The 12,060-nt window shown below is 42.4% G+C and overlaps 1 long non-coding RNA gene across 4 annotated transcripts in view; it reads left to right on the forward strand.

Annotated features, from left to right (window-relative positions):
- The window catches only part of LOC132335270 (uncharacterized), a 121,715-nt gene that overhangs the window by 89,568 nt on the left and 20,087 nt on the right, over positions 1-12,060 (forward strand). For 2 of the 4 annotated variants that reach the window (XR_009488628.1, XR_009488629.1), the window contains one exon: positions 1,819-4,907. This is a non-coding gene — a long non-coding RNA (uncharacterized LOC132335270). Of the gene's footprint in view, positions 1-1,818; positions 4,908-12,060 lie in introns of those variants that run through there. The other 2 variants (XR_009488630.1, XR_009488631.1) reach the window with 2 other exon arrangements.

Genomic DNA, 12,060 nt, shown 5'->3' on the forward strand with positions numbered 1-12,060 from the left:
GAAACGTTTGAGAACGCTGCTGAGATCACAGGGAGAAAATGGCCCTAATAATTTGCTAAAGAGATGGTAACTTGTTGGCAGAAGGTGGTGCTGTTACCTGATATTGAAGCAGATAACTGCCTCCCGTGTCAGTGAACTCCTGCTAAACCAAGTCCCTGAGCAGCAAAGAGATTTCCTTTCCCCCTTCCCCAGCCCAGGTGTGGCAGTGAGTGGGTACAGATGAGCTTTCCTGGTCTCTGAGATTCAGAAATGCTCCTAATTGGAAGGCAGATGGCCATGCCATCGTTCCTCCCAACATAAAGTGGAATATCAGGTGAACTTTGCTCTTTAGAGAGATAAATGCAGCCACCCCGTGCTCTTCACCTGCAGAGCCTGATTTCACTGACACAGACATGTGGCCTGAATTAACAAAAGCAAAAAATGATTGATATAAGGGACAGCTGAAAGATTTTAAAGTGGGGTGGATTTTTTTTTTTTTTTTCCATGAGCAGCACATTGTCACACTTGATAATATCAGATGCCAGGAGAGAAAATTTGAAAAATCCAAAGGGAGGTTTTGGTTGGGAAAAGCTGTTTTAAGTCCTGCCTGGAGCATTGATAAAATGGTTGGTGCATGAGCTGACAGGTGATGCATAGCAGCGTGTTGGGTGCATGGAGCAATTCACAGGTGTGACACATAAATCACTCTTTGCCCTTCAGAATGATTCCTAGCCTCCAAAAATACCTAACATCTTTTAGAAAGGAAAGGATGAAATGCAGCAAATGATAAAATAGATAACAAATCTCATTTCTGAAACTTCAGAATATATAGAGATAATAGTTTCAAGCTTTACATCATAAGAGTAAAAAACTTATTTTGTATTTATTAAAAGAGTTTTTTTTCAGCTAATCCTATACCTGTGGGACTTATGGCAATGCAGTAAAACAGAGGAGGAAATAGAAATTGTGATTGCATGTTTTCTCACAAAATAGTTGACTAGAAATTGCTAAAGTGGAATGTTTTACCTACTTCTGGATTAGAGTACTCAGAAATTATTGGGTTTTTTACTCCACTTACAGTTCCTAATATAGAAAATATTGCAACATGAGAAAGCAATAGCTCACTAGAAACTGGTGTCAGAAATGGCAATCTGTGTTCTAAATTATTTTGATAAATTTTCACATTTCACAAAGCAACTTGGAAAATTTAAATACGGATCCAACTTTTTATCCTGAAGGATAAATGGGTGACTTTACTGTTATTTTTCCTCAGAACAAAACTCCAGTTTGGGGCCTTAAATGAAAATTTGCAAACACAGAACTCCAAACCCTCAATTCTCACTTGCCAATGGGGGAGAAAAAATATCAGCCTAATGATGGCACAATCTAGCCCTGTAAATAACACCTACTCAGGTCCTGCTCCCCTGGAAGAATGTTATATTTCAGCTATGATCATCTGTTTTCCCATATTTTTGGTGTGTGTGAGTTGCTGAAAAGCAAACCTTTCCCACAACTAATTGTATTTGCTAATTACCTGTGAAAAAGCAATTATCTGCAACAGATACAACTGCTTGGAAAGGCTCTTTTAATTGGCAAAGATGGGGGAAGATGCTCTTGTGTGGATGCTGTTTTCAGAAGAATCTTCCCAAATATTGCACCTGATGTATCACATTAGACACATCAGATTGGGTTGCATCAGCAGTGTTGCATTGCATCTCATCACCGAGGTAATGTGCTGTGACAGACTTGCAATGCAACGTGTCAGCTGGAAAATGGGGAAAGATGTGATTTCCTGAGCAGAATGCTTCTTGAGCTTTATGGTGTTTTCTCCTCCTCTAGATGAACAAGTGGCTTTTTGTGTGTTGTGGTGTCTCCTAAAAGACCCAGTTGCCTGGTGAAGAATTCTGGGCATTTTCTGTGTTTCCTGCCTCTCCACTGACTATCAACAAAGTTTGAAGTGAAAGGTATTTTTTACTATTTACACTTCCATATCCAGATTATAATGTGCTTGTTTCCCCAACCCAAAAAGCACTTTCTAGGAGGAATGTCCTTGCCATTTGTGCAGCTCTGTCCAGGGCCTGAGCTTTTACCTTGGCCTGTGGAACATCAGCATTCCTCTTGTGGGGGCTGCTGAGGGGTGAGCTCTGCACAAGGGTGGCACAGCAGGACACGAAATGAATGACACACACATGCTGGAATGTTTAGGGTAAAAGAGGGTAGTTTATTTTTGAATTGGAATGTTTATAGTCTTTTAAAAGTGGCTATGGATTGGAGGATGAAATTGTTACACTGGTTAAATTAACAGTCTATTAAATTTTTCTTCTTCTAGAAAGGAACACAAACCAATCATTATTTACATGAAAAGTGTGTGAGAAACTCCATTTCAGAAATGTAAACCCCAGAAGGTTTAGGAGCTTTTAGAAGAGCAGGCTGACACCAGTGGGGCTCAGAATGCCAGCCCTGAGAGAAAAAGTGTGGCTGCAGCTCAGGTGCACTCAGGGCTGCAGAGAGAAGGGGATTTTCTAATGCATGGCTCATTTGTGGTGCACAGCTCCTACAAGGATGGCACTGAAGCACCTTGCTGTGCCTCCCTTCATGGCTGAGCCACCCCACAGGGATGAGCTGCAGCCTCTCATCCTTCTGGGCTGTCTGGGAAAAATTTGCTTTGGCCAAGGTGTTTTTCCAGCCCTGAGTAAAGATGACTTGGCTTGCCCAGGGGAGAGGACAGAGCAGTGCTCACTGTGGTCACCTGGAGTGGTGTGTGCCCAGCCAGTATCACCCAACCCACTCTGGCCACCTGCACCTGCTCTACAAGTGAGTTTCTAGTCCAATTTAGTTGCTGGCAGTTGGGTGTCTTTGAGAGAAGACTTGGTGATGACTCAGAGCAGAGCAGAGAAGCTGGAAGAGGGTGCACTTCAGGTGGAGCTGGGGAGGTAGGGGATGTAGAGATGAAACTGAAGTGCAGATGAAGGAGAAAAACACAAAGATGTTAAGCTCTTTATAAAAGGAGGAGCCATGAAATTCATGCAAAAGCAAAAGTCAGAATATTTTTAGTGTGTTTCCATAATCTGCATTGTCAGCAATAATGAATTGTAACACTTTGCTTCCTTTTCTAGTTATTCCTTTTTAGAATTTAAAATTGTCCACGTTTTTGTGAGCTACTCAGCATTGTCTGATATTGAGCATCCTTTCAGGTATACATTATGCTTCAGTGGAACACCAAAACCAATCAGCAGAGAATTTCTGAAGAGGGAAGTGCTATACAATAATGATGAACATATTGTCCTCAAGCTGTGGAGGTTAACAGCCTCAAATTGCTTTGCTATTTGTACATATTGAAATAAGAAGAATTTATATGTTTGCTCTCATTTCAGTGTGCTCTTGTGATTCATTACATTGGCACTTCAGAGTTCAGAACAGTCACTTGTCTCCTGCAAAGCAGCACCCTTAACTGTGTTACTATTTGGTTGCTCATTATTGTCCCAATTCCTTCTTCTTTATTGCTGCACAAATGCACTTTGGTTTCACAGTAACTGGTGTCTAATGCTGATTTCTGCAGTGTTCAGTGTAGGAAGGATCAGGGCCCTGCTGTACAAAGAAATCAGCTAAGTAAATCTATAATTGCTCTGCTGCTTAAACAATGTCTTGGACCATTACAACTAAAACAAACAAACAATTTTTTTTTTTAAAATTGGTTTTGCACCTATGGATACCTCTCATTCTTGTTCAATAGGGTTTTTAATGAGATGCCAACAGACAGGTAGAAAGCATTAACTTAGATTTCTGATTCCTTGGTTTATAGGGACAATACAGTAATTTTCCAGTCTGTCCTGGGTAAGGGAAAAGCATACTTACTGAGAAATGAATTGTGAGTTGAAAGTCTCTAATCTTGGCCTACCAACCCACACTCCTTCTTGCTCTAAGCAGGTATTGAGAAAAGGTATTCAGGTACCTAAAGGTGAAAATAGGTTCACAATGTTTTTGCTTTGTTTTTGTTGCTTGTTTGGGTGGATTTTTGGTGTGTTTTGTTGTTTCCTCCCCAGAAATGAACAGGAGACTCTTCCAGCCCTCTGCAAAACTGTTAGATGCCCTGTTGTACCCATAAATTCCTCCAGTACTTCTACTGACCTGGATGCTGTGGCTTCAGTCAAGCCCAGGCTCCATGTCCAGGGCTGTGGGGCCATCCCACATCCCCAGCTGAGGGTTTGGGTGTAGGTACCCACGCTGGAGCCAAGCACTTCTCCTCTGTCAGAGATGAAATGCATCCTGAAGTGCCTCTTTGGCCTCTGGGAGCTGTATGAGCATTCCTTTGGGACAAGCACAGAAAGGGATGTTTCCAGTCTGATGGTCATATTTGCTCAGGACAACTTTATTTTACACAAAGGTTCAGCCTTGGTGTTTCTGCCACTTCTTTTCATCAAAATGTTTATTTTCTATCTATTAAAGATATGTCATTCAAATCAATAGCAAACACTCTAATCTTATCTTTTAACCAAATATTAGCCATGTTTTCCATTTACAAGCTGACATTACCTCACACTAACCTTTTCCCTGCATACAGGACTCCTTTTCTTTAAACCTGTTATTAATTCTGCCTTTTATGTCCCAACCAGGTCCAGCAGCACAATTAACTGCTTTTCTTAACATGCTAGTTTGTGAGTGATCTCCATGATACCACTGCCATGAAGAAATTGAGGGGGTTAAACTGGCTCTCATTACGAGCTGATCTTTGCACAGACTCTGGTTGGTAGAACTGGCAGAGGATGTGCATTGCAGAATTCAAATTAAAAGTTATGAGAACCATTGCTACATAATGGGGAGATCAGACAAGCATGGGGGAATCCACACAAGTCTTTAATCTCCATCAAGGCAAGATATTGTTTCTGCTTTGTTCTGTACTTTAAAATAAATCCTTCATGACGCTGTCATCGTCTCGTTTTGTGGTCTTCATTTCCTCCTGATTATAAATAAGAATCAGGTTTCCCTTTAGCAGGACTGGGAGGCAGGGGAGTTCAAACTCTTCTGTTCACAGCCAGCAAGAACTGCTTTTCCCACTGCGGGGTTTCAGATCTTCAGCTCCCAGGACTGAGAGTGCTTTGATGGTGAGTTCATAAAGACACAGAGTGCTCAGGGGTGGTGTGCCCTTAGGCAGAAATGCTCCATGATGAGGCAGAGGGAGAAGTCCCTCCGTGGCTCTGCAATCAGGGAACAGGCTGGGGATGGGTGTTGGTGGAGTGAATGGTGACCTTCCCCTGCCCAGCAAAACATCTTTGTCAAAGAGGAGCAGACAAACAGGTAAGTGAGCTAATTCTGGGCTTCACTCTGTGAAGAGCAGGAGTTTAACACGATTCTGAAAGTAGTGGCAGTGGCTGAGACCACAAGTGACTAATGCATGACTCAGGTTTCTGCAGAAGCTGTGAGGTGAAGGTAATGCTCAGTTCTGCTTAGATTTATGAAGGCTGTGATCAGCAGGTATGCCAAAATGGAGAGATGAGTTTCAAAAAGCTGGAGAATAAGGCTGGATTCCAGGGCTGCAGGGCAGATACCATATCTGAGTGAGATTTGTAATAGCAATGTCAAGGACATGACAGAAAAAAACCACTTGAACCACCCACTCCTCTTCAGGAAGATTTCTGCTTTTGAAACTCTATGTAATAGGCACCCAGGCAAGCACTGAAAGAATTCAGCACTTGGAATAGCTGCAGAAGAAGCTGCAAGAAATCACCTTTAAAGAAAAAACACTGAAACTAGCAGTGAGATCTTTGGGTGGGGAAAGCAGGATGGAGAGATTGGAGAAAATGAAAAGTTTCCACCTGCTTTGTAAATATTAATGTGAAGAACTCAGCACAGCAGTGTCTTGTGAGCACCCTCTTCAGCACCCTCTTTTCAGTAGGTTGCTGGGATTTGCATTGCTAATGTGCTTGCATGGAAGTTCTCCCAGGGAAAAGAGGCAGAAGTAATCTTTCAGGGCAAGGCACAAGGTGTGTGAGTAATTTTACCTCTGCATCCCAAACTGTATGTACTGGAGATGAAGCCTTGGGGTTTCTGGATGGAAACCACCTGAACTTAGCATTCATTAAGGAGAGCTGGTTTCTAACCACTGCATCCTCAATAAGTAGCACATCAGTAGGAGGGCAAAATAACAATTGCTCTAGGCTTGGAGACGCTTTTGCATTGCTGCTACTCCAATTATTTCCTTTTTTACACATGTTCAGCAGCCTCTCGCCTCTGTAATTACCACAGTGAACACTTTAGCTATTAGATACAGCTACTAGACTTTTAACAAGACATCATTGCACTTGCTATCTTACAATTTAGCAACTTTGAGACCAGTGTACCAGACTCACAGACCTGTGTATGGACTCATGCATACAAAAGCTGGCTGCAGCCAGAGATTTTGCTAAGAAACAGAAAAGAAGCCAAGGATGGATCTGCAGGATGTGGAAGCTGATGTACACTCTGGCCCTGGTTTGAACATTCTAGTTAAAAGTTCTTTTTAGTATCTGTATTGGGCAAATTTTTCCTTTCATTGAGAAATGGTGGCTGAGGATGAGAATGGCCAAATTAGAAAGCAAATTGAAAGCCTGAAAGCCTCTGAGGTTTTATGGGATGTCAGAATCAGCTGTCCTTAAACACCTAAGAGAAGGGGAATGACAGGTTGAGAGGGTTTGTCTTTGCCCAGCTTTCCCTCTGTGTGGCAATTTATTTCTGTGCTCTTGTGATGGTGCAGAATACTAAAAAGAGGTAATTTTTTGTACACTCAGGCAAGCAGGAGCATGGTGGGCCAGGTTACCTGATTAGCTGGTGGATTTTCTGTGCTAACCCCAGGTGGCCAGGCAGAGCAGGCATTTAAAAACTCATCCATCTCTTGTCTTACTGTCTTTGAATTTGCATAATTAAAAGTGAATTACTTGCTGTATTTTTAATATATGCAGTGAAATTGCATGAAAAGCTGAAAAATTACAGCAATCCAGTAATTCATGTCATGTCCCATTCGGAATTACAGCTTTCCAGCCCCAGCTCAAACACCAAGGATTTCCTGCCACCATAAAGCTGTAATTGCTGAATTAATAACAGCAGGTTTTGAAGAGTGACTGCACAGACTCTCTGACCCAGGTAATAGAAATACTCATGTTAAAGTGAATTTGATACATGTGACTTAATCCATTTCATATTAGGCTCAAGTAGTGAAAATCACTGCTGTCCCTGCCACAGGATGTTATGAGAACCACAGCAAGGTGTTTAGCTTAAGGCAGCTGTGTTGCTAGGCCAGTGGGGACTAGAAATCAAATTTCAGGACAAGCCAGGCTAGTTGTCCTTCTACCAGGGAACTTGAACCCCAGTTCTGTTAGTCTGCTCAGCACTTCTGGGAGGTGGAATTCTCCACCCAGCTGCAAAAGCACGGAGAGCAGGATGCAAAGGTAGATGGTGAAAGGCCTCTGCTAATTCATTACTCCAGGATTTTATGATCAACTGCTAAAAAACCCCAGTTTCTTCCTCACCCTCCAGTTTGGAAACAAATTCTGCAGCTGCTGCTCTTTGCAAAATGTGCAGTCTGCTGTCTCTCACAGCAGACATCATCAGGACTGGGATGAAGGGACTAATGTCTCTAAACAGAAGCATTAAAATCAGCTGAAATTGCATGATCTGAATGAAAGGTTCCTTTTTTCCCCCCTTTGGTCCTTGTTGCTGTGGTCTGGGTTTGTTAAGGGTTCCTTAGGTATTGGAGGAAGCTGGTGATCAATTTTCTGTGAATTCCTCAGTCTGAGACCCTGATGCAGCAGCCATTTGAACCAAAGTGCCTTTACTTTAATTCAGTAGGTTTTGTGATTCTCAGACACTGCTATGATCTGAGACAAGCTGCTAGAGATCAATTGGCCCAAGTCAAAGGATCTGCTTGTACCGTGGGGTTGATTTGGTGAACAGCTATCCATGTTGCAATGTTCAGCTGCAGCAAAAGACAAGATGTATGAGCAATCAGAAACTGCACTTCTCTGCTCAGGATAATGTCCTGTGCTGGGGATCTTTGAAATAGCCTCATTGAGATTGTGTGGACATTGTGGATAAAGTGAACTGGCAGTTTCCAGGGCTGGCAATCTGGTTCCTTTCGTAAGAATTACCATCATTAATTAAAATCTCTTTTTCTGTCTAATTATTTCAGCTCTAATTCTCTTGCAGGTTCATAAATAGTAACATTTCATTGTCCTGGAAAAAAGTTCATTTTTCTCCTTTTCATTCTCTTTGTCACTGCCCTCAATTCTCTGCCCTCTCATGGCTTAAGGTAATTAAACTTCCACAGTCTGCTCACCTCTCTGAAATGTTTAAATATAATCAAAGACATTTTCCTGTTTCTTTTGTGGGCAAAACTCCACAAGATTCTTGAGCAAAAAGGGTTTGCTTTCACCTTCTGCAAATAGCAGGAGGTGAGGGGCCAGGGATCCCAGGTACTTTCCCCTCTGGTTCACCATTACCCAGACCCTGTGCTACAATTCTAAGGGCAAACATTTCAAGCCTTATGGCTTGTAGGGATTGTGAAAGGTATTTAACCTGATCTTTGTAATTGCCTCCTTGCCATTTAACACTGAGATTACAGCATTTACTGCTGGATGTTGATAATTCCCTTGGCTGAACTTTTGCATCCAGCACAAACGATTTTTGCAGAATGTTCCTGTGGAAGCTACTTACTGAAATTTGTACATGCATGACTGCATACATGCAGAGTAGCTTGGGCTCACTCATGTTAAAAGAGAGGAGAAAAATCTCCCCAAAGGCAGGTTTGTACAGCACTATTACCCAAAAGACCTGAGGATTTTGAGAGAGAATCAGCATAAATAGTGGTGTTAAGGCAGAAGATCCTGCTTTGGGCAGCTGGAGGCTGAATCTTTCCAGACTGTCAGCAAGGGGATGGTTTTATCAGTTCACTCTGAGATCTGCCCTTCCTGGGCATGTTTGGCTTGCTGGCTGATGTTTTCTTCAGTTTTTCTTTATCAAGTGTCAAGTTTTGGTATAAGAAAATATCAAGTGCAGCTAAAGGTCAAAGTAAATCATGAATGAATTTCCACAAGCTGATACTCAGCAAAGAACAAAGAGTGATGTCAGAGGCTAATTCTAAATTACATAAATGCTCTCCCTGGATCAGAGGCCATCCATGCCCTCCAGAGGAGCCCCTGTGCTTCCCTCTTGGACATGCAGGTCTGCCAGCCAAGACAAGAAGTTTAGAACATGACTGGGATGTCCACTAATTCCACCATTGAAACAGAAGGTGGTACCTGAATCATTGCAATGGTTTGGAAAGCTTTTCTGAATGCTTTTATTTTAAGAAAAGAAAAAAATAATTCCAATGTCTTCCCCCAAAACCACAGAGATGCCAGTGACACAAGGTATCTGTGGAGGTTTTAGCAGCAGCTTGGCTGATACCAGAGAACAAGCAGGAGACAAAGATTGCTGCTCCAGCTGGTTTTGGTGGTTTTTTTTTGGTTTTTTTTTGGTTTTTTTTTGGTTATGTTACCCAATGAGGGAAGACAAAAATCAGGATCTATTGCCTGTTTTAAGCACAGAGGAGAAGTTCCATCTGTGGAACAGCTCACAGGCTGGGAGGGTCTGTCAGACCTGCCCTCCTGGCCAGCAGTTCATGCCAGAATTAAATTCCTACTTGGTCCAGAGTGCAAAATCTTTGTGGTTTCACAGACAGTGCAGTTTTGGTCATTTTTGGGATGCTTACAAGCAGGACTTTCAGTAGCAATCCATTTAAAGGCTGTGAGGCCCTGAATCAATGGTGTCTCTCAAAGCAGCTGAATTGCTCAGAAGCAATTAGTTCTGTGAGCTGCAAAGACAACAGGATTTCCAGAGCCCCTGTCCTGCATTTGTCTCTGGATAAATGGAGAGCTCATTCATCTGCTTACCAAGGTGCCCATTTCACAAAATTTGTAGGAATGTTAATACCTTGACTACACACAGTTATTCAGAGAGGCTTTGTGATCACATAAAACTTAAGAAAGCATAAAAGGAATCAGTTTTCTTGGATATTTGCAGTGCTGGCTGTATCAGAGAGAAGTGGAAGAACTGGAGTGAAAGAAAAATGCATGTCCAGAGATCACAGACAGAAAAGTAGGTGTTTTGAAATACTTTGATGGTAACACGAATGTTGTCTCCTCTCCAGTGTCGGGGCTTTTGAAAGCTCACTAGGCAGCAAAATGAAATGTTTTATGGTTTTGTCAAGCACAGCACAGCCACTGATATTATACTTGCAATTTCATGACCTGGTAAACAGATACCTTTGTGCTTAAGGGTCTAAATGCCAGTGGTGTAGAAAACTGATGATTATGCTGCTTTGTGAAATAGGAGCTTCTTCATGAGGAATATATCACACCTGAAGCAGCATCACTTGATATTTGCCCTTGTAAAGCATGACCTTGTGACCAGGGCTTTCAGTGAGATAAAGAGGGAAGGGAGCTGGTGGGACAGCTGAGCTGGAGATATGTTTATCTCCTGCAGCATGGCCTGTACAGAATATGTGCTGCCTCTCTGGATGCAGTGATTCAGCACCACATGCCAGAATTGGATTCTTGTCTTGGTCCAGTGTACAAACTTTGTGGGGTTCAATACAATTTCAGCCAAAGCCTGGCATTTTTCTCTAAGAAAGACTTTCAGGAGCAGCCCTCTCTGGGCTGTTGGCCCTGAAATGATGGTGTCTATCAAATCAGTGGATGAGTTTTCTCCATGGCTGCATCAAACCCTCTGCAAGTGCTGTAGATCTGGTGCAGCTAATTTTACAAATTAATGAGAGATAGGAGAACATGGCTATGGGAGAAGGGAGCCCCTGGCTGTGAGTTTCCACAGAAATCCCTTTGCTTTCAGCAGGGAATGGTAGTTCTCTGCTATTCTCACAGTGTCTTATCTAATGTGCTATTGATGCCATTGCATTTGCTTTCAAACACAGTCATTAGAACATTTAATTTGCAGCAGCTGTAATTTATATTTGTAATTTTGTCTAAGATCAATAAAGGAAACTGAAGAGATTTATAGTCCCAGTTTCAACTAAGATAAATTGAAACAGACTCTGTTTCCCTGAAAAGCTTTATTTAACCAGCATTTTAAAAGAACAAAACGAATTAGATGAGATATTTGCATGCAAGCATGGGTAAATAATCCCTTGTGTCTGGAAGAAATATTGGAAAGGGTGAACATGGTCAGTGTGTTCTTCTCTGAAATACAAATAAACTCCTGGGAAATGTTACCTTAGTGGAGGATCTAATGGGAGTCAGGGAAGCATTTCAAACTGCTTCTTAGCAGCAGCAGTCGATAAATATCCTTGAGATCTGTTGTATTAATACTGCATAATAAGCCTGTAGCTGCATGTTTTAAATACTGTCAGGATCAGTCTGGGAGTGGAAAGTGAGACCCTGAAAGCACAGCTCTGCCTTATTTTACAGCAATCCTTGAACACGGATTGCAGAAATGTGATAATAATTTTTGAAAAGTCTGTATTCATTTATGAAATATTCATGTTCCAAGCACTGCCTCATGCCTGGGAAGAGGTGCCTCTCCCATACAGCCATTAGCTGGGGGATTATGCTGAGCAGAAGAGACGTGAGCAGTGTCAGGCCAGCTCAGGGCTGTAGTAGTTTCAAGAGGAGTCTGACAGAGGGAAGGCAGAAATTCCTAATGAACCTTTCTCCTTCTGCCCAGGACAGGATTCTGGAGCAGTGCCTGAGAGATCTGAGGGCTGGGACTGAGGGATACCCTGCATCTGCCCAGGACAGGGCACAGTTCAGCAGCTGGTGGCTGTGCTCATCCCTTTGGCCCAGAAGCCTTTTAAATGTGCCTTGGGGGAAGGCAGTATATTCTTTCTCCACCCTCTGTTAATTTGGTTTATGCCTAATCCAGCTGCCTGTTGCCAATAGACTGCTGGTGGTGCTGTGCCAGGGCACGTGTTCCTCTACTCTGCCATGCAGCCAGGCTTGAAATTTCTGCTGTTTTACAGAAAGCTTCACTTCATACTGTCCTGTGATCACATCATACTGAAGGAAAAAATAATCTCTGGCATGAAGTAGAAAGTTCCACAATAAGACCTTGACTTCC

The sequence above is a fragment of the Haemorhous mexicanus genome, chromosome 17 (assembly GCF_027477595.1).
Source record: "Haemorhous mexicanus isolate bHaeMex1 chromosome 17, bHaeMex1.pri, whole genome shotgun sequence".
Classification (NCBI taxonomy): Eukaryota; Metazoa; Chordata; class Aves; order Passeriformes; family Fringillidae; genus Haemorhous; species Haemorhous mexicanus.